The 22,500-nt window shown below is 37.5% G+C and overlaps 1 protein-coding gene across 3 annotated transcripts in view; it reads left to right on the forward strand.

Moving 5' to 3' along the window:
- The window catches only part of LOC106878042 (uncharacterized), a 217,212-nt gene that overhangs the window by 93,809 nt on the left and 100,903 nt on the right, over positions 1-22,500 (forward strand). For 2 of the 3 annotated variants that reach the window (XM_052978475.2, XM_052978477.2), the window contains one exon: positions 1,413-1,494. The gene's annotated coding sequence lies outside the window, so the exon portion shown is untranslated. Of the gene's footprint in view, positions 1-1,412; positions 1,495-3,974; positions 4,056-22,500 lie in introns of all 3 variants that reach the window. The other variant, XM_052978476.2, reaches the window with a different exon arrangement.

The raw sequence follows: 22,500 nt of genomic DNA on the forward strand, positions 1-22,500 counted from the left end.
GCTAAATTATTTCGTACAATAAATGCAAGTTTTCGGTTCATCCTCTTGATTCTAGCCAATTTATTTCATTTGTATATAGCCACATCTCTTTAAAAAGTAAGATATTACTAAGATATTTGCCTCATATAGACGTAGAGTGCTACAGACACATACATATGATTAACTAACGATATATATCGCGTCTGCTAACGATATATTTGTTCTTTCAGCAAAGCACATCTATATGAGAGGATCTCGCAAAGCAAATACGGTAGTAATATGGCGTTCTAACAATACATCCACGTTAATTAGGATATAAAGATTACCGTTCAGTATTAATACTCCTTCCGTTGCTTAAATTCAGTTTTTGGCTCATTACTTCGCAGTTAAATTAATGCCATCACGGATAATGTCGCGGCTAAAAGATTTTTCCTTAATTGTTGCAAGTAATTGACAGAATTGTTAGAAAGTGTCTGACAGACTGGCTCGCGGGATTGGTTCCGAGATCTCTTCATTCTAAGTTCACGTACCGGCGAGGTCAACTTTATCTTTCATCCTTCTGAGGTCGATTAAAAAAAAGTACCAATTCGAGACAGCGGTTTGGAAAAGCTGTGAGAATGGCGGTTGTTATTTGCTTCGGCTCTCTACGTTCTGAGTTCAATTCCCGCCATGGCCAACTTGAGAGTAGACTTGACTCTCGCTCGGTTTAACTGCATGACCTAGCATCATAGGTAATTTTAGCGAAGTCCACTCTGTTGCCGTATTCAGGCCAGATTTCGGATTTTAAGAAATTCTTCCTCTTTCCTTCCCCCAATTATCATTGGCACTTCCTTCTCTCCTTACAAAGACATTAAAACGTCACCCATCCTTAAACGCAGTGAGGAAAAGAAAATATTAACTCGATATTTGAATCTGATCAAGACAACGCTCAAGACTCACTTAAAGTTACGCATGTTGTCATAAGAACGGATGTCCAGTATTTCGAGCCAATGCAAGTGTTCTCCTATGTTTCTAAACAAGAAACTTGCTTAGACATAGCTCTTACGGAAGAGCAACAGAGATTCCCATTGTTTGTTCATTCTTTTCTTTTTTTTTTTCAAGAAAATATAATTGTAAATATTATCGTCTTATTCAGGGGAAGATTTATTAGTCACCTTTCAAACCATAGAAATTGGAGTGCTTATCTGCGAACGAGTAAAAATTTAAGCGATCTGCATTCTTTATTGTAAATTCAATTTCACAATTCCAGCTTGATTCTTGGTTGTGGATATCTTATTTAAATTATATCATTGATGTCCTTTTTTAAAAAAAATATAGAGGCGAAATGTTTTTCCTCCTTTCTAATATTGTTTTCGGTTACTGTGAATATAAGTCTTAATACACAATTAGAGTATCTGAATATCTATAATTTTACATATATTTATTACTTTCAGTTATTGGACGACGACCAAGTTGGCGAACCACATCCAATCGTTTGAATCGATCATATAGACATACAGTGCTTCTCTCAGTCTGGTACGTATTGTATCGATTTTTTTTTTATATAATGACAAAGCTGACTTTTGATATAAAGGGTTGCAACTTGATGTACAAATTTACTCGTGTATACACATATATACAGGCACCCGCACACACGCGCGCACGCACACATGCACACACATATAAGAGAGAGTAGAGAACATGGGCATTGACTCTGTACTTCTTTATTTCAGCTGTTACATATTCTTCAGTAGTCAACAACACATCATCTCACACTGTAGATGCAAGCAGTAGGTGCACTCTATATGGTCAGCCTGGTGAGAAAACCCATCGTCAGACAGTTATATAGGAAATACAAGTATAGGACGAGCAGTAATTGAGTCACAGACCAGAATACGGACGACCTGTGTGTGCAAGCGAAGGTGGGAGTTTAAGGGCAATTAATATTAGATTCGAAACATGAAAGAATTGGTAAGACGCTCAGAGAAGGAAAGAAAGGGTGTTTTACGTTTCGAACAAAGCTTTTCTTCAGAAACAGGAGACGGAGACAGAGGAGAGTCCGAGAGAAAAGGAAGACGGCAGAAAAAATAGCCAACAGTCCACGTGTGGTTACATATATATATGAGAGGTATTGCTATCTAGAAGACCTAAAGAGTGTCGGGTAACGCTAAGTGCTATGGACAGACCGTAGTTAAACTCTGTTCCTTATAAATGTCCTGTAAACTCCTCACAGCCTTGACTTTGTTATCTCATCCCCTCTAATATATATATATATATATATATATATATATATATATATATATATATATATATATATATATATATATATATATATTACGGAGATGCACTTGCATAGCAAGTGATCTGATCTGAGATCGTGTGCTGGAACGAAAACACTTGCAGCGTGGAAGGTGTTTATAAGCCATTTAAAATAACACACAAAATCCGTTAGATTCACTTCAACATTTAAATTTAATTTGTCAAAATATTTTCGTCGCTTTGAGACCGCGACCTGTTCACTGACAAAATTCTGTGCTGCATAAATGTTGAAGTGAATCTAACGGATTTTGTGTGTTATTTTAAATGGCTTATAAACACCTTCCACGCTGCAATTATATATATATATATATATATATATATATATATATATATATATATATATATATATATATATATATATATATATATATATATATATATATATATATATATATATATATATATATATATATATATATATATATATTGTTTATTTTAACTTCTACTTATTTAAGTCATTGGACTGCGGACATGTTGAAGCAACTAAAGTGTTTTTGTCAATCAAATCGAACCATGCACATATTTGTTAAAGTCTGACCGTTATTCAATCGGTCGCCTTTGCCGAACCACCAACGCACGGAGACTTAAGCAAACCAACATATATACACGTGAATCTGTGGTTATACAAATACTCAAGCTATAAGTGTATATATATTCCAATACATTAGCGTGTGTGTGTATGTGTGTGTGTGAGTGAGTGAGTGTGTGTCAGTGTGTGTGTGTGTGCGAGAGTGTGTGTGTATGCATGTATTTGTGAAAACTTTATATATAACTATGCATACGTGATTGTATGAATACGTTCATTGCAGCAAGCTCAATTGCAGAATCACTGAAATGCGAAGTAGTGTAGTTCTTTTTTGTAAAACTGCAGTTTCTCCAAGCGTTGTGCAAATCTACTGTGGCAAAAGCAAGAATTAGAATCAATAATCTGGATAAATAAGCTGTACTGTACGTTCCGCATTATTTCACCATGGATGGTTTCTTTTTCCCCATGATTTTAGACGAGACATTCACATCCGTTAGGCAGCGTATCTCTTGAACAGTGTACAAGTTTTCTTCCCAATCTTAATGAGCAAAATGAGTTCTACTGTATTTGCATCTCTCTGAAGTCTTTATTCACAGCTATCTCCTGTTCCTGAATAGCTAAGCGAAATTTATATAGACATGTATGTTTTTTTATGAACATACGTATGTTTGAATGAAAGAATGTCTTACGTATGTATATTTAAATGAATTAATGTATGATGTACTTATGTAGTATACTTTCTGTAGTGTGATACTCTTAGTATCGGATCACATTTCTGTTCTTTGTATCAATATTTATTAGTTTAAACTAAAATCTGAAAAAGTATACTGTTTATTTTAAAATGACTTTCTATAATCCATTTTACATCTATACGAAAACTGAGCGTGAGTGAGGGGATGTTCTAGGTTGGGTGTATGCATAGGTATATACGATGTTTTATAGATGTAATCCATTTTGTATGCGTAGACGCTTATGTATATGTCTGTATGGTAAGTTAATGAATATGTTCAGCTTATATATCCAAGTTAAGCTGGTTTAGTAAAATAATGGTATTGTCATTCCTCTTATACGTCTATTTCTAGACAGTATCAAAACATTAATACTACTATTTCATTTTCCTTCCTTATAGCATGATACAGAATATATTATTTAAGTAACTCTATTTATACAGATTCACCGCAATGATACGAGGAAATTGATATCACCAAATCAACAGTTTAGCAGTGCTCAAGGATCAGTGCTGAAATTGATTGTACCTACAACCTCTTACACATCTCTTTTGATATTTATGTCAATGTGTATAAATATGCATGCATGTGTGTATGTATGCATATATATGTATATAGATAGATAGATAGATAGATAGATAGATAGATAGATAGATAGATAGATAGATAGATAGATAGATAGATAGATAGATAGATAGATGTGTGTATGTATGTATGTATATATATATATATATATATATATATATATATATATATATATATATATATACACACACACATTTTATTTATATTTTAAAATTACATATCTTTACATTTTTATATTATTTATATTTAAATCTTGTTTATATTTTTAAACCACATGTCTTATATTTTGTTTTATATGTATGAATGAGCTACTCCGTGTCGGACACCGGAATGATACTTGATCACTTTATAGAGCGTTTGAGTGTCGGTTTCGTATCTGGAACAGGATAGCTTACCTCATGGCCAGGTAGAAGCACTTAAACTTCTCCTCGAAGGAAATCTCCAAAATAAAACTTGAGGTTTTGGAATTTCCTGGTTTTGTCAATTTTCATCTCACAGCGGCGAAAGTCTTCTTTGGCCAGTAGATGGAGGTAGTGCATTGCATGCTACACCCACTGAAAATTATTCATCTGCACAGGTACTTCTCGTACACCAAATCTTAGTAAAATCATTGAATTGGTTGGTTGGCAGAAACCTAAAAATGCTCTTGTAAATTACTCTAAAATGTCTCTAACAGATTCAGTAAATAGCAAAAAAGGTTTAGGAACGTCAGGGGAACAGGTCTGGTTCGGCAGGTGTCACAGTGTGTCACAGGTTGGGCCCGGTCGTCATCCTGCCCCTGTGGTCAAACAGTCTTCAAAGAAAATTAAAAAAAGTAAAAAATAAACATCTTCTGAATTTTGGCTGTTGGAATGTGCTCACACTTCTTGATGGTAAGTTCAACAAGAGGCCAGAAAGTCGTACTACACTTATTGCATGTGAGCTTAAATAATATTCACTTGATATAGTTGCGCTCTCTGAAACTCGTCTCTCTGGTGAGGGTCAAATAAATGAACCTACTTATGGATATACTATCTTTTGGAGAGGCCTACCTGATGGTCAGCGTAGAGAATCTGGTATTGGATTTGCTCTCAAGAATTCATTATTATCCTCCATTCCAGAATTTCCAAGTGGTATATTTGAACAATATATTTCTTACCATTGTCAGTATTTATACACCAACAATATCTCATTCTTAGGAAACTATAGGACAGTTTTATGACGATCTAGCACAATTATTGAGGAAAGTACCAATTTCTAACAAGCTGGTCATATTGGGAGATTTCAACGCAAGTGTTGGAAAAGACTACGTTTTATGGCCTGTTTTAGGCCGACATGGAATTGGAAAATGTAATAAAAATGAAGTAGCTCTTTTGACGTTTTGTACTGAGGATAATCTGGTAGTTGCCAACACTCTGTTCAAACAGAAAGATAAATATAAAACCACCTGGATGCAACCAAGATCTAAGCACTGGCATCTCATAGATTATATTTTGATCAGAAAGAGTGATATGGAAGATGTTTCTAGTGTTTGGGCCATTAGAGGAGCAGAGATTTGGACTGACCATCGTCTGGTGTGTAGGAAAATAATTTTTTTGATAATGACTAAAAGTAGACAGTCTGGTCCTAAGGTACCCAAAAAGTTAAATGTTGCAAACTTCATATTACCAAGCAACTTGCGAAGATTCCACGATGCTATAGAAGGTATCAATCTTGACCCAAACAATTTATGGGAAGATTTCAAAACAAACGTATCTCATGCTGCAAGTTCGTCGGCGGAATTTAAATCGCCTAAGTCCAGTGACGAGTTCTCAGACAAATCAGCAGAAACTAATGATCTACTTTTAGAAAAACAAAACTTAGGCAATACACTACTTTCTCAGTCCTTGAACCCCAACTCAAAACGAAGCTTATGGAAAGCCAAAAGGAAAAGTGCAGACTGCTCTTAGGAAAGTTAAACAGGAATGGTGTAAATATAGAGCAAAAGAGGCACAAGAGGCTGATAGAAATGACGTCAAGGGTTTGTACTCTTATGTTAAGGAGGTATATGACCCAAAATCTTCTTCAAGAGCTCCAATGAGAATAGCAAATGGGCGTTTGCTTCTGACTGACACCGTTTTTATTCATAAGCGCTGGGTAGAACATTTTTCTGCACTTTTGAATAAACCATCATCTGCTGACATGAAGATGGTAGAAAACATCGAACACCTTCCAGTTATAAGGGAAGTGGAATTTGAACTGACTCTAAATCACATTTATTTACCAGTGAATAAGCTGAATAACGATGTTTCCAGGATGTGCTGGAATCTGTACAGAAGTTGAAATATGGGGGTGACAAAATGTTCGAACTCTTAAATATATTAATTTGTCACTGTTGGAGAACTGAGAAAGTGCCTCAAGACTGGATTGAGGCCATTTTAGTCTCCTTGTATAAATCGGGGCCAAAGGATCTGTGTGGTAATTTTTGTGAGATTTTGCTTTTGTCTGTGATTCGAAAGGTACTTGGCCACATTCTGTTAGAACGTATAAATACCTTCATAGTTCCAAATATGGTGTCTGAGTCTCAATGTGGTTTTCACTCCTCAAGGGGCATAGTTGATTGTATCTTTACTATCAGACAATTTCAGGAAAAGTGCATTGAACAGAATCTTTCCCTATACCATTGCTTTGCTGATTTGAGCAAAGCATTTGATACTGTTAATCGAAATGCTGGTCCAAATCGGATATACAATTTGTGGGTTTCTTTTCAAAACACCGTCTTGTTTAAAAAACAAAATCAGACACCATGATGGTTCTGACGTGTAGGTAGAGGAAATGGTCAGACTCTGCATAAGGAGTAGACAACCACTAAACCTACACACACATAGTAGGCGCGGGCGTGGCGGTGGGGTAAAAAGTTTGCTTCCCAACCATAGGGCAAGTGTCTTCTACACAGGCCGACTGAAAGAAGTCCGTTGCAATGCAGATAGATAGATAGATAGATAGATAGATAGATAGATAGATAGATAGATAGATAGATAGATAGATAGATAGATAGATAGATAGATAGATGTGTGTTGTGTATGCGTCCGCATGTGTGCGTGCGAGTCTTATTTCTTTACTACCCACAAGGGGCTACACACAGAGGGGACAAACAAGGACAGACAAACGGATTAAGTCGATTATATCGACCCCAGTGCGTAACTGGTACTTATTTAATCGACCCCGAAAGGATGAAAGGTAAAGTCAACCTCAGATATTCAGTTTTTTAGACCTAATATATATGATTAATGACAGAAATTTCCAACCTTATATCATTAAACCACATGTTTCAATACTATGTATTAATCATGATTCTAACCACCCACTGTCTACTCACAGAAATTTATTCACAAATCTTTCTAATCTAAACCATCTCTGCCGACAAAACCTCAGCCAACAAAGTAGTCAATCTATACAATAATATATTAACATATTGTGGTTTCTTTAAAACCACTAAATATTACAGACGTGTACAACTCGGGAAGAGGAAACGCAAACGTTTGGAGGTGTAATACACTATATTCATTCAACATCAGTATCTTGATTGGAAAAACATTCCTACAGCTTGTAAAATAGCCATTCCTTCCCGAAAAATCTTTAACTCAAATTTACCGAAAATAAACTACACGACACCAACAAATTTCTTCAACACATTATCATTCACTAACAATAAAACACAAATGAATAATTCAAATTACCAGAACCCAAATAACATTAGTGCTGTAAAATGCAATTGACATTCATAAAATGTGTCTAGTGAAGAGCAATAGTGAACACAAACCCATTATCTATGTAAGCACTGACAATTCTTACAATAATCAGAATAGCATAAATTACATTTACAAAGGATAAACAACAAATCAATTTAAAGTTAGATTTTTTAGCATATCGTTAGATCATTACGCAACTATTCGGCACTTCCATAGTGACATCGGTTTTAGTAAAAATAACAATTTAATCTATGCTATTAGGTTAGATTGTGGTCTTAAGACATGTCTTATATACAATCAAATTATTCAGCAATCAATGTGCTTCCGAAAACTTATACTTTTTAAATACACTTCCAAGATACTAACTTAACGTACCAAGCTCATTTTTCCATATTCTTATATACAAACATACTCACACATATACATACATATCTGTACATTTGTGCGTATATATATATATATATATATATATATATATATATATATATATATATATATATATATATATATATATACATACATACATACATATATATGATATATATATATATATATATATATATATATATATATATATATACATAAGCTTTACGCTTATAAAATACTATTATTATCACTTAGAGAACTGTAAAAATCGACGCTGCTTAACGAAAACCATCGCATATAGATAGATAGATAGATAGATAGATAGATAGATAGATAGATAGATAGATATCTTTTTATTATAGCCACACAGGGCTAAATACAGAAAATGGACAAATTACAAAGTAGAGCTTTTCTTGGGGGGGGGTAATTTGGATCAAAAGGGATCGCGGGAAGAAAAAAAAAACAAAAAAACCTAGGTGGGGGGGGGCGATCAATAGGGATCGTGTATCACAGTCGATGTAAAAAACGGGGAACAGATTAGGTTTATCCGTGGAGAGAAAAGCCTACGGAAAAGACCACGGTCACCTCAGGCTTTTTTTTTTTAAAGGTACATGAAAGTAAGTACCTTCTCTCTTTTTGTCTCTTTTTGTTACAAGTCTATGCTTAAAATGGTGTCGTCTTTCATTCTTACCATTCTTGCCACATTTAGCCATTTTTTATTGAAACTTTGATTCGACAACACCTTCCTCTCTATCCTCATCCTTCTTTTCAAGTGGTACTTGAAAAAGTTGACGAGGGACTGACCAGAGAGGAAAGTGTTTGTTTGTAGACCTTTCAAACGCGTCCACCACACGCATTCTTTTGCCATAGCTATCAGTGTTACAAAAACCGTTTTTCCTTCCCGTTTAAAGGAAGGTGGCGGAACAATATTCACGATAGACTCGGTTGATAAGTGGGCTCGTCCCACACGCGACAACAGCCGTTCGACGAAGGTCCACAGCTCTGAAATATCTGGACACTGCACGAGTGCGTGCAGAACGGTTTCGTCGCTCTGACCGCATCTCGGGCAGGTCGGTCCGGTGGTTTTCGAACCGTGTCTGCAGATCTTCTCTCGAACTGGTAGTGCGTCTCGATAGCATTGCCAAGCCAGGGATCTCTGGAAATTATCCATAGGCCCCGGCCCGAACGTCGTCTTGAAAAGGCGGGTTAGGAATTTCTCGTCGACACCCAGGTTTGCCCCGAGAGTGTCGTCAAACCTCCCCTCCACTAGTCCTCTATAGAACGCATTGGTCGTTTGGAAGTTGCACAAGTTTGATCCCGGACGGCAGAGCTGTTGTAGAGCTTGGCGACACTCGCGGTGCCAATCGCCCAGTTTCGGTCTCTTCCTTATCCATGTTTGCAGTTCGGTGAGTGAGACGAGTTGCGGGAAGGCGTGCCTCACAAACGGCGCCCACACCTGTTCACCGTCGTCAATGAAGTTCCAGAGATGCCGCAGTCTCAGCGCATGTCTGCGCATCATTAACCACGGCATCCCCAGTCCTCCACGTAACGGTTGCTGACAGCAAATGGATCGCCTCACCATCGGAACGCCACCCTTCCACAGAAAGCGGAAAAGTATGCGTTCTAGTTTCGTGATGGTGGCATCGGGACAAGGCACGACGGTCAGGCGGTAATCGATGACTGATGCGATATACATATTAGCCACCTCCGCCCGGCCTTTTAGGGATAACTTTCTCTCAGCCCATGTTTGGCTGAGTTTGATCACTCTACTGGTGATCTCGTCCCAGTTCTTATCCATTTGGAGGTCCGGACTGAACCAGACCCCGAGCAGTTTAACCGGTCCGTCCGTCCAGCGTCCCACTACGGAGTCACTGTTGGACGGTATAGGCTTGCTTCTCCAGGTGCCGAGTAACAAACCCACTGACTTTTCCGGGTTAATTTTTGCTCCTGTCACCGTTTCGTATTGTTTAAGTGTCTCGCCTAGCATCTCGACGTGCTTTTCGCTCGACACTATGACGGTGACATCGTCCGCATATGCAGACACGCTCGTCCCGCAACCCAGCTCTCGTGGGATACCCCTCAGTGTCGCCAGCTTCCGCAGTAGTGGTTCGATCGTCAATACATGCAGAAGCGCCGACAGGGGACATCCCTGACGGACCGAACGCGTGATGTCGAACGGTTTTGACAGGTGACCGTTTACCCGTATTACCGATCGGATGCCGCTATACAAGGCAGCGATCCAACCGCGGAAGACGGGACCAAAGCCAGCTGCCCTGAGGACGGCCGCTAGGTATCGATGGTCGACCCTATCGAAGGCTTTAGATTGATCTAAATTGATCAGCGCCCCACCCATGCCAGGATCCTTAACTACCCTGTCCATGATGTAGCGCATGAGGTGGAGGTTGTCATGGATACTTCTGCCCGGCACGGCGCATGTTTGCGCCCTGTCGATCAGTTTATCGATGACAAGCGCCAACCTCTCGGCTATTACTTTGGCCAAAATTTTCAAATCTGCGTTGAGCAGAGTGATGGGCCTGAAATTATCTATAAAATTCCCCTTGTTTGGGTCTTTCTTCAGCAATGTCACTGCACCTCGGCTCACGAAACCGGGAATTCTCCCGTTTTGTTGCCAGTTGCAGTAGACTGATGCCAAGAGGTCGCCAAACAAGTCTGGCATTTGACAATACAGCTCGTAGGGTAGACCATCCAATCCAGGTGACTTATCCCTCGCGCAGCCCGCCATAGCATCCCTTACTTCAGCAGCTGTGATGGGACCCTCACAACACTCTGCCTCTCCCGCCGAGAGCCGCGGCAGGCCGGTCAGGTAGGCAGTGAAGTCCATCCTGGATGAATAGATAGATAGATAGATAGATAGATAGATAGATAGATAGATAGATAGATAGATTGATTGATTGATAGATAGATAGATAGATAGATAGATAGATAGATAGATAGATAGATAGATAGATAGATAGATAGATAGATAAGGCCGGTTTATGGGATTACCCTGGGTTTCATGTCCATAAAGCGCTTAGCTTTACAGTGTATGGTCAGATCCCAGACCTGTTGGCTTATGGACTCTAGCTAGTATCTTCTCTAGAAAATAAAGGAGGAAAAGGTTTCGTTACTCTGTCAATAGCAGGGGATTGTCTCCCATTGTCTGTCAATCGTAAATGACCAAGTTATCGTGTGGGTCCCAGTGGGCCAGCAGGAATTTCCTGAAGTGCAAGTATGGCCCGAATACTTCTGTTTTAGATGTTCCCCGAGTCCTTTAGTATCCTGGCCCGATCAGCTATGCTCAGTTTACCATGCTTGGTGCCATTTATGTAGAGACCTAGATTTTCTAGGATTCTCCATGATATAATGTGTGGAATTTCGTCGTCCTTCAGCTGCCATACATAACTGATTAATGACGTAACGTATCTCCTTTCCGGTATTCTGAAGGAGGATCTGTGGTTGGAGAGGCGTTGCTTGAATGTGTTACCGGAGTATCCGATGTATCTCCGTATTCTGGTGTTGGTAATGTTGTATCTCCCGGTGTTGACGCTGCTGCTACTACTGTTGTTGATTCTAGTGCTGTTGGTGTTGGCATCGCTGGAGGTGACGTTGGTGTTGGTGCCGCTATTACCGGTGTTGGCTATGGTGCTGTTGTTGTTATGGTCGTCGTCGTTGGTGGTGGTGCTGTCACTGTTGTATATTTCTCATTGGGGTTGGTTCTGCTGCTACTTCTGTTGGGGATACTGTCACTGCTGTCGTTGATGTTGTTATTGTTGTTATCGCTAGCGATGATGCTGACGCTAATTCTGTTCGTGTTTCAGCTGCTGCTACTATTGTTACTGCCGTCTCTGCTACTGTAGTAGCCGTTAGGGAAGCTGCTGATGCTGCTGCTGCTATTAGGGTCGGCCAGTACCTCAGCTTCATACATGACTCCCTTGGTTTCGGAATTGCCTCCCACTGGGCATCTGTTGTACTCCCTGCATGAGCATCCCGCCTTCACTCGTGGCCTAGGCAAATTGTAGCATGTATGTATGTATGTATGTATGTATGTATGCACAGCAACGCTACCTGACTAATTAGCATGGAGTTGCTTTCGAACTCGAGTTGTGTCTCCTTTTGGCCTTTTCTACCGGTTTGTAACGTTCTATGCATCCCCGACCTCGTTCCACTCCAACTCACCGACTCGGACTTATTTGTCTCTCTTTTCAACCATATTCGGTCAACCCAATTTATACAAGAAGCCACACTAATCACTTTGCTCAGTCTTTTCTCCCCACAAAACGACACACTGGACATCAACGATATGAACCGTTAGCCGCCTCTGCATAAATGTGTGTGTATGTTTATGTGTGTGGAGGGTGATTTTTACGCTCCATCCGTAGTACTGATAACTTGTGTAATACTAATCAACTATTTTATTATCGATTTTGCTCCGAAACTTTGCATTAACTGCACTTCATATTTTCATACATACATAAACACACACACACTCTCTCTCTCTCTCTCTCTCTCTCTCTCTCTCTCTCTCTCTCTCACACACACACACACACACACACACACACGCACAAAGCATACACACACTAAACACGCACAAACATGTGCATACAGACACACACTCGTTCTCTCTTTCCCTCTGTCTTTCTCTCTTTCCCTCTCTCTCTTCCTCTCTCTCCCTCTCTCACCTTAGTTCTTCAAACATTCTTCAAACATTTTCTCTTTTCTCAATTTACTGATCTGCTCCTTGTTCTATGCTCTTTTTCTGAATCTCTTCGTATATGAAATGTATATAAATACACACATACATACATACATACATACATACATACATACATACATACATACATACATACTTAAACATTTCTTCTGAATCCACTGTCTTTTTGCTCTACATCGTCTGCAGAACGTGTCAGGCCTATCAATGTTAGCAAGCTGCCATGTACACAAAAATGCCTATAGTGATGTTCTTAGATTGATTTACATTGAATAAATATCATTCAGATTAAAAATAAGAAATTTAAAAAAAGAGAGAGATAACTTCTAAATGGACAGTTCTGATATTTCTTTGACACAATTTTGCTTACTTCTGCAGGTAAACATGACGGATAAAGCGTGTTCTTTTATAAACACGAGTGTGTATGCTTGTGGACATAACGAATTATGAGAGTTCTGTCAACATACTTTTAGCTTCCTCTTGTATTCATTCATTCATAAAACACAGCCAATCGACTGTATAAACCAAACGATTTCTCAAGAAATTGCATTAGAACATATATAAGGAACGTTATATATTTTATTCCGGAGATGGGGAATGAAATATTTAATGTCCCGGCATTAATACGTTCTTTTCAATTCAATATGTCCCTTCACCATTATCTTAACTATATAATTACTTAAATTTATTAGATTCCATTTGAATTGTCAATATTTGTACAGGTTTCAGATAGGATTCGAGGGAGATATAAATCCAGTTTTCTAAATTCATACATGTAATTTTTCTGATAAATTAACCAATCATTATAACCAGTTCGCAACTCAAACCTTGTAATCTATTCCAAAAGAAAGCGTAATAAGTAATTTTCGCGCCATATTGAAAGATGCAGATTCTTTGTTGAGTAAATATATGTTTAAGCATATATTATGCTTTAGCATAATAATTTAGTCATTGGATTATCTAAGATTTCATCTTTATATACTGCATTGATGGTATGTATGGCGCTTAAGCGAGTCATAGTATACAGGGTTTGGTGTTGCAGACAGAGCGTTTAGTGTCTTTCGCAACAGCGCCCCACAAATAGTAATCTATAGGATTACAATCGGGCTGAATTGGGAGGCCAGAAGTCAGAGCTGGTGAAGTCGTAGAAATTCTCCGACAACCACTTCTGACACTTTCCCTAGGAGTGACAAGGAATCAGCTACCGCTGCCATACATATGGCCTTCCAACAGCAACCTTCTCTAGTCAGACATTGACCAGTGTTCAAGAACTTCACAGAGCCGTCTAAATCAAGCCTAAAGCCAAGTTCAAATATGCAGGGGTGATGAATTCTTCTGGGCCACGCAAGTCGTGTGATACGTCAACATTGAGCTCGTGTTCGGGAGTTGTTCCTAGGCTCCTTCCAAATTAGCCAAGAGGACGCCGCCAGTTTGGTTAAGGTAATTTTAAATGAGTTAGATAACGATGGCTTAGCGTTGACTGACTGCAAGTTGTGGTGCTACGACAGAGCTGCGGTTATGGCCGGGAATATAAGCGGTGTTCAACACAGAATTGAATAGTCAAGTTTTGTTTGTGAATTGTGACATTCATTCCCTGAATCTTGTTCGTTTGAATGCAGAATGCAGCAAAAAAGTGATATAGCTGTCATTTCGTTTCGTTTCGTTTTTGTTTTTATGTTACTGATTCGATCAGTGCCTCCTTTTCTCGATCCACACGGCGTTGGAAAAAACTGAAGCAGTCTATTCCCCGTGTTCTCAAGTCTCCATCGGACACAAGGTGGAGTGCAAGAACAGATGCGGTAAAGACTGTTGCGGACTTCCTCAGTGAACTTCTCCATCTTCTCAAACATTTGACGGATAATGATGATGAGAGAGCCAATACGCGCTGTGGTGACGCCAATCTTCTTAACCGAATGTTAACGTTTGATATTTTTGGCATTGATTGAATTTTGAAACTGGGTTCTCGCTGGCATCTATCACGTTCAGCAGTGGTTGAAAGATCCTGAAATGAATTTGCGAGATGCTGCAGATGATCTCAAAGCCCTTCAACAGCAGCATCTAAAAGACGGACGTACTATTATCCACCAATCACTAGAAGACGACATTGATCTTTGTCAAAAGTGGAACGTAGAAATCAAAAAGCGTCGAGGGAGACAAAAAAGACCACCTATTGATGATACGAAGATGAAAAGTCAGCATCAACCAATGGGATGGACACCATTATGAATGCTGTTCTTCATCGCCTTCAATCAGAAATGGACGAAAGATTCGTCCGTCTTAACGATAGCGGGTTCCTCCTCGATATCCACTCTCTTTGCTATCCAACACATCCTGACAAAGTTGGTCTTCGATTAAAATGTGATCTATTAGCTTCTCATTACTGTGGCGACATTGATTGCAAACAACTTTTTGAGGAAATAATTTATTGCCGGGCGTTGCTCTCTACTCGAACAAAATCTGCGATAACGAGACCAGAAAAAACTTCTGGAATTCATAGTTCGATATGAAGATAACGTTTTTCCGAATTTGTGCATTGGCCTCCAGATACTACTCACAATAGCTGTATCAATTGCAAGCTACGAACGATTTTTCAAGTTGAAGTTAATCCTATTTTATTTGAGGACATCAATGTCGCAGGACTGCATGCATGACCTTGCTCTTCTGAGCATTGAGTGTGAAGAGATAAACGAAACTGATTTTAAAGATATAATCGATCAATTCACCTCATCAAAAGCAACAAAGATGCGACGTTAAACAATTGTATTTTGTTTTTATTACATCTCATATCACATATTAGGTTTTTTAATGTTTCAATGGAGGAAGCTGGTGCATTAAACGGTTAAAATAAGGAAGTTTCGTAAAAGTAAGCATTCAAAAAATATATTTTGAATTACAAGTTGTACCGAACCCTGGTAATGTATCTATTCCTAGAATATTGTTTTAAACCATTAATTACTTGTAACAAATAAGTACTATATAATATCATGGATTTTGTAATTGAGTGGGGGAGGGTGCATTTTTGCGGCTTGCTCCGGGCGCATAAACCTGAAAGCATATGTCTAGACATAAGTCGAATTAAAAATGTATTGAATGAGAAAATTTAGTCTTACTGTGTTGGTGGGAAGAGAATTTTCCAGAAATGAAATCAGCTATTCAGAGAGAATACAAGGTATTCTAAAATTCTTTTGACGAAAGTCATGAACAACTAAGGTTTACTTCTGCAGGTGCTGCTAATTTCCCTTATCTTCATAATTGTTTTAACCCTTCTAGTGAAACTTTTAGATACACGTACTTGCTTGTTTCTCTGAATACAAAACTTACGACTTTTAATCAAAAGTGGGATCTCTCCTTACATTGTTAATAAGCGGTCTGAAGTTTTTAAAAATATCCTCAAAATTCCCACTATGTGGTGTGCACTCGGAGACCAGTGCAGCTAAACATTATTATTACCTATTTTCTCATACAATTCTTTGCCTCTTTTATATTTCGGCTATAATAGCAAAATTCAACACAATCTATACACTGAGAGGGTGTAGAAATGCGGTATCTATTCTCACAATCACCCTTTTCATTGAAACTGTAATCATTTTTTCTAATGTTTTGTCGCCGAGTAAGCCACTGCCATCGTTATTTCTGTTGTTGCAGTCTTTCTTCCTATGTTAATATAAATGATTTTCTTGTTTGTGATTGCTATTCATATTATTGATTCCGTCATTGTTATTGTCAATGCTAGAATTATTCTTTCTATTGGGAAAATTATTCTCAATATTCAAAACATTACATTTACCTCCCACCCCACCCAACTCCTTTGCAAGAGATCGTTGTCTAGCATTCTTATGAAGAATAATCACCTACCGTCACTATTGTAACCTTGTTGAAATGAATTTCTACAGTGAAGAGAGAACGTAATAACAATACATAATTATTAATATTTCTTCTCCTAAACAAACGATAAATAACAATTAAACTCTTTTCCTCTTCCTTGGTACCTCTCAATAAAATAAACACGGAGTTAAAGGAAACAAATAATTATAACAAGTCCAACAGACTCAGCTTCCAGATACAGGTAACAACAGCAACATTAAGGACAACAACATAGACAGGAACAAAATCTCCAACAGAACAACAAAGGCAACAATAATAATATTTACAAATTTTGGCACAAGAACAGCAATTTTAGGGGGAGCAGTCGATTACATCTCACCCAGTACTCGACGACTGGTACTTATTTTTAATCTAACTCGTTAGAATAAAAGGCAGAGTCGACATCACTTTTTACATGACTTGTAAATTTATCCTGAATTTCTTGGAAAGTTAACGGTAAATGAAAATTTTCAATTCAGTGGTAATTTTGTCTATATTCTTATAGATGAATTAGAAACGAGATGGTTTTTGCTCCGAATTTAATATTGTAAAATAGAATTTAATTACAAGATGAAATTTTCGATTCCTTGAAATACACTTAAAATGGATTTTTTAATGGAATCTCAAGGGGAAAAAAAAGATTTTTAAGATTTTATAAGATGAGAATTTGTCGTCACCTTTGTTAACATAGTGCATGGATTCACTGAGGGTACTTATTGAAGTTAAAGCGCATAGTGATAGAATCATTAAAGCATTATGTAAAATGTCATACTCTATTTGTTCTGACTCTCCGTGTTCCGAGTTCAAATCCGGCCATGCTCAACTTTGCTTTTCATTCTTTCAGGGTCGATAAAAAAGTAGCAATACAAGATGACGGATTGGTGGGACTGCTAGGGAATCGAGCAAAATGTCTAGTGGTACCTGTTCTGGCTCTTTGCTTTCTGACAGTAGCTCCAGTGGCGACAATAGGGTCAAATTGTGTCAGACCAAGTCGATGGTCTTTCCCTGCCAGACAGAATACAGCATGGCCTTCTATTTCACTATGACATTGATCGTCATTATCTTGATATGATGATGCTATTCATAACGATGATGAATAATCATGAGGGTAATGATGGTGATAATTATATATGATCATGAGAATGATGATTGTAATGATGATGGGGGAAGACCAGAATGGTGATAGATGATCAGAAATGGTAATGCAAAGGAGAGAGGACGGAGTTTATAATTGCTGAAACTGATTTTATCAATACAAATGAATAAAAGAAGTGCTTTAGGTTATGTATAAATCAATAACATCGTTTATTTTATCTTGCAAAACGCTGTGCCATCAATGCCATTATAAACAACGATTTAATTAGTCATAGATTGAATTAGCGAAGAGAATATAAACTTTTCATCTAATATACATTTTCCATCTAATATTCTTTGTTTCAGCCAACATAACAAAATGTATAATGTATCCAATTCGTATCATTTTCTTTATATCCAAAATTCTATTTATTTGTGCCCACCTTTGAATACTTCAAGTATAAAGGAATTCGGTGTTTGTTACCTCTTTTGTTTTTAGTTTGATAAATACATTAAATGAGCAATGAGAATGAGATACGCCTTTGAAAACATACACAAAAGTGTTTAGGTTAACAAATGCTGAGAATGAGCATGAGGTCTTAGAATGACCTTACAGCATTTGCAAATCTGTTTAGCCTTTTTAAGTGATACGTCAATGTCTTCACACAAGTGGTTATTTACAGTCCAGCTGTATCAGTCACAAGTGCTATCCAAACCGCCATTGCTTTTAATTCGGCATCCAAACCGGAGTTAGTTCTTATTTTTTCAACTCGCTTCTGCGCAACATAGTAGTTATTTGGTATTGCTATGTACGCTAATCTCATTTCTGTTTTAGAGGAGGGAAAAGCTATATTTGTCATGTGTTATCAATTGAGTGATAAAATCGTTACAGCGTCGAAAAACAAGGTACTATGTGACGTTTGTTCCGACTCTTTACTATCTAAATTGAAATTCCATCCAAGTCACCTTTGCTTTCATCCTTTGGTGGATAATAAAATAAAATACCAGTCAATACTGGACTTAATGGTATCAGCCAAACCCTGCCAGCATAATTACTGGTCTTCTGCCTTTATTAGAACCAATTATGTATTATCAACCAGGGACGGTTGATATAGCACAGGGCTGACATACATAATGTAATTATCAAACAAATTGCTTCATAAATTTAAATAATGGTCACTGATAAAAGGAAAATTTAATAGCGTTTACAATACTTAATCTAGAAGAAACCGGTGCTTTTTTGGATTGGTTTTGATTTTCACTTGAACCGTTTCCCTCTTATCCATATCTTCGTATGTTTTTACCCAGACTCAAATAGTATATAGCTCACACTATGATTGCAAACGAAACTGATCTGCCAAAAGAAGTTTGTATTTTTCGTTTCACTTAAATAATTAACAAATAAATTATTTTTTTTCTGTTTGTATTTAATGTATATGATTTGTTTTATAACTTAATAGAATTCTTCATGAAAAAGAATTGCTTTATATCTCATGGCTTTCCTTAGACCGGCGAACTAAATAGTATGGCTGACAATAACAATTTTAACTACTATAACGACAACAGCAGCAAGATGAATAACACCAATAAAAATGGCACCAACTATAACAATAATAGCTACAGCAATCTAGCAAAACTATTTTATCAGAAATGTATAACAATAACGAGAATTTGGCCCGATATTTTTTTTATGTTCATTAAAAGGGAGACGTTGAAATAATGTTGGTAAAGGGAGCTATAGTTAAACAATTTTTGAGAAGTACTAGCTTACATGCCTGAAAACCTTAAATTTGCTTGCTTCTTATTGTAGGCTGTAATCCTGGATTTGCTTTTAACTGTAATCGACGCTCAATGTTACGATTCATTAGAAAACATTTTCTCTTATTGTTTTTAATGCCACCATATGAATATACTGCATATGGGCAGACGAAAACTGTATGCGGTAAGGAAATAACACTTACTTGCCTCGGGACAAATAAGTAAACATTTTGTTACATAAATGTAATGAAACAATTCTCCTGCAACCTATAGTAGTAACTTCTTACACACTATACACAAACATTCATACATACATACATACATAAATACATACATATATATATATATATATATATATATATATATATATATGAAGGGCACTCAAAACATTTATTGGGAATTACATGTATGGGTCAAAAAGGTTTGATTCAAATTCCGTGGTACTTAAAGTTTCAAAGCTTTGAAGCTTTAAGTAGTACGGAATTTGAATCAAACTGTTTTGATCCATACATTATATATATGTATGTATGTGTGTGTGTGTGCGTGCGCGCGTGTGTGTGTATGTAAATATATATGTGTGTGTGTGTGTGTGGCTATGGCTTCTACCATATTGTGGCTTCTTATATCTTTGTCCTCGGGGGTATCTTTCCGGCGGATTTCATTATAGAGTATTCTAGCTACAACATCCTATCGATAATACCGTGATGACATTTTCGGATAACTGCTTATGATGTGGGTCATATCTTCGGTGTTAACTCCAGAAAGTCTGCATCGGTTGTCACATTTTACTGCTTCTCCTGCATCTCTGTCCCTTTTGTGCATCAGGAATTTGGTTGATATTTCCTGTTCCCGTTCCTGGATTGAAAACGCATACCCTTCAAAGTGGGAAGTAGTAATCCGGTTATTGAGCCATGATAGACTGCTTTGATGATGAATGTTACTATCATCTCGAAAATTTCTACTAACATATATATGAATAGACTTCTTCTCATACATGCCCATCCTTTCATCTGATGATACGTTACGGTAGAGTCGTGCGGCGGTCTTTGGGCATGTATTCTAGGATATCAGACAAAGAATTTTGCTCAAGGAGCTGCCTTCCAAGTATTATGATGTTATCAGCCACATGCATGCAAATTTGGTCAAGGGATGCACTTTGACACTTGGTGGTTAAAATATGTTGCCGAAGGGATATGATACAAGATTCAAAGGCATCTTGGATCGATGTTAAGCCTCTGCCGCTATGTCTACGTCATTGTGTATGTGTAAATTGTGTGTGCTTGTTAGTAATTTTCAGGTTTTCACATCAGTGGCTCGGATCTCATCAAGCGTCCAATCAAGCAACCCAAATGTTGGTATGAGTTCTGGCACTGCAAACACAATGTGGGCCACTGTTTTATTGAATGCAGAGAGTTTTGAGGTCCAAATTTTCTTTATTCTACTGTAATATTCTTTAGACACGTGTTTTGTAACAGATGCCATTGCAAGATATGTTTTCATCCACACCTAGATAGCTGTAGCATTCTTCGTCAGATATTGGGGAAGCAGTCAAGTCATTAATGGAGATATTGCTAGTCTGGTTTACATTTTTCCCCCTTTTCACAACCATATAATGACATTTATCCTGACCAAACTCCAACCCACATCCTTTGAGAATGTTGTAACTGTATGTATATGAACATATGTATGTATATATTGAAAGACATATAAGTTTGAATACATGTATTTTTATTGTTTTGGTAAAACTGTGATCGTTGTTTATCTGTACTTCTTTCAGGAATAGAGTGGTATCTGTGTCACTCGTGCTTATGGTGATTTCATTCGCGAAACAGTGGATTCAGGAGACTAAGCCTGTCAGGTTATCGTACTCCTACAACATTCATACTTCTTGCATACAAATATGTCTTCGGCTTGTTGGGAGAAGAGAAGAGTTTTTGTAACAAGATTCAGTAATTGAAACAGGAACAAACAATCGGTTTGCCAAGAGCTAATTTGTATTCCGAAGCACTTGTATTGATTTCTTACTTAGATACAAAGTTTAAGGTCTATTAGGATAGGAAAATAAATTGCTTGATACAAATCATTATAGTTTAACAAAAGAAGAAAAATCTCTCGAGGTTATCCCACTTCCAAAATATACCAATCGAATTCTTTCTCAAATCATTCCCTACTCTATTCAGAAGGAAGACACTTCGTTTAAGGAACTTTTTGGTACACAATATCCAACAAAAATATGGAAGAGTCACTGATTCTGCTCACTCAATCAAGAGACGAAACTGAATAACTTGTAGATATATTTGACTTAACTAAAGTGCACGTTAATCGAAATTATAGCGTTCCTATAATGAGAAACACTTTTTAAAGTAGGTAATGCTTCGGAAAACGTCTGCGTATTATATTGTCATCTGTTTCTGTTAGTTTTCTTGACGCAAATAAGTTAAAACCAACTGCTCGTGATTTGATTTTCGTACTAAGCAAATATCTTGTACTATTTTAAACAAAAATGTAAGAGTTATAATATCATGGGGAGTGAATCTATGACAGTTGCAAATAACATTTTATCCATTTCCTCTCGATATATTCATTGATTTCCTTGCATTTGTGTTACACTCTTGTACTTCGTCGCTTAAATTTCAGTTCCTCTAGAGAGTCAACATTAGAAGAGCTGTTTTAGCAAAATTATTACGATTGCAATATATAATATTGGGTACTAATGTGGTTGCAAGCAGGTGCAGACATCCTGCCTCTTGCTACCGGTACCATTTAAGCCAGTACTACCAGTTTTATGGTCGGGTGGTCGGCGACTAAACCGTCACCTTGCCAGGTGAGGAGTGTCCTACAGACACTCTGTAGGAGTAAGAACAAAACCTGTCCAAGGACAGATGGGGCTCATTGAGTCAACAG

Source organism: Octopus bimaculoides, chromosome 2 (genome assembly GCF_046866305.1).
Source record: "Octopus bimaculoides isolate indiv1 chromosome 2, ASM4686630v1, whole genome shotgun sequence".
Taxonomy (NCBI): domain Eukaryota; kingdom Metazoa; phylum Mollusca; class Cephalopoda; order Octopoda; family Octopodidae; genus Octopus; species Octopus bimaculoides.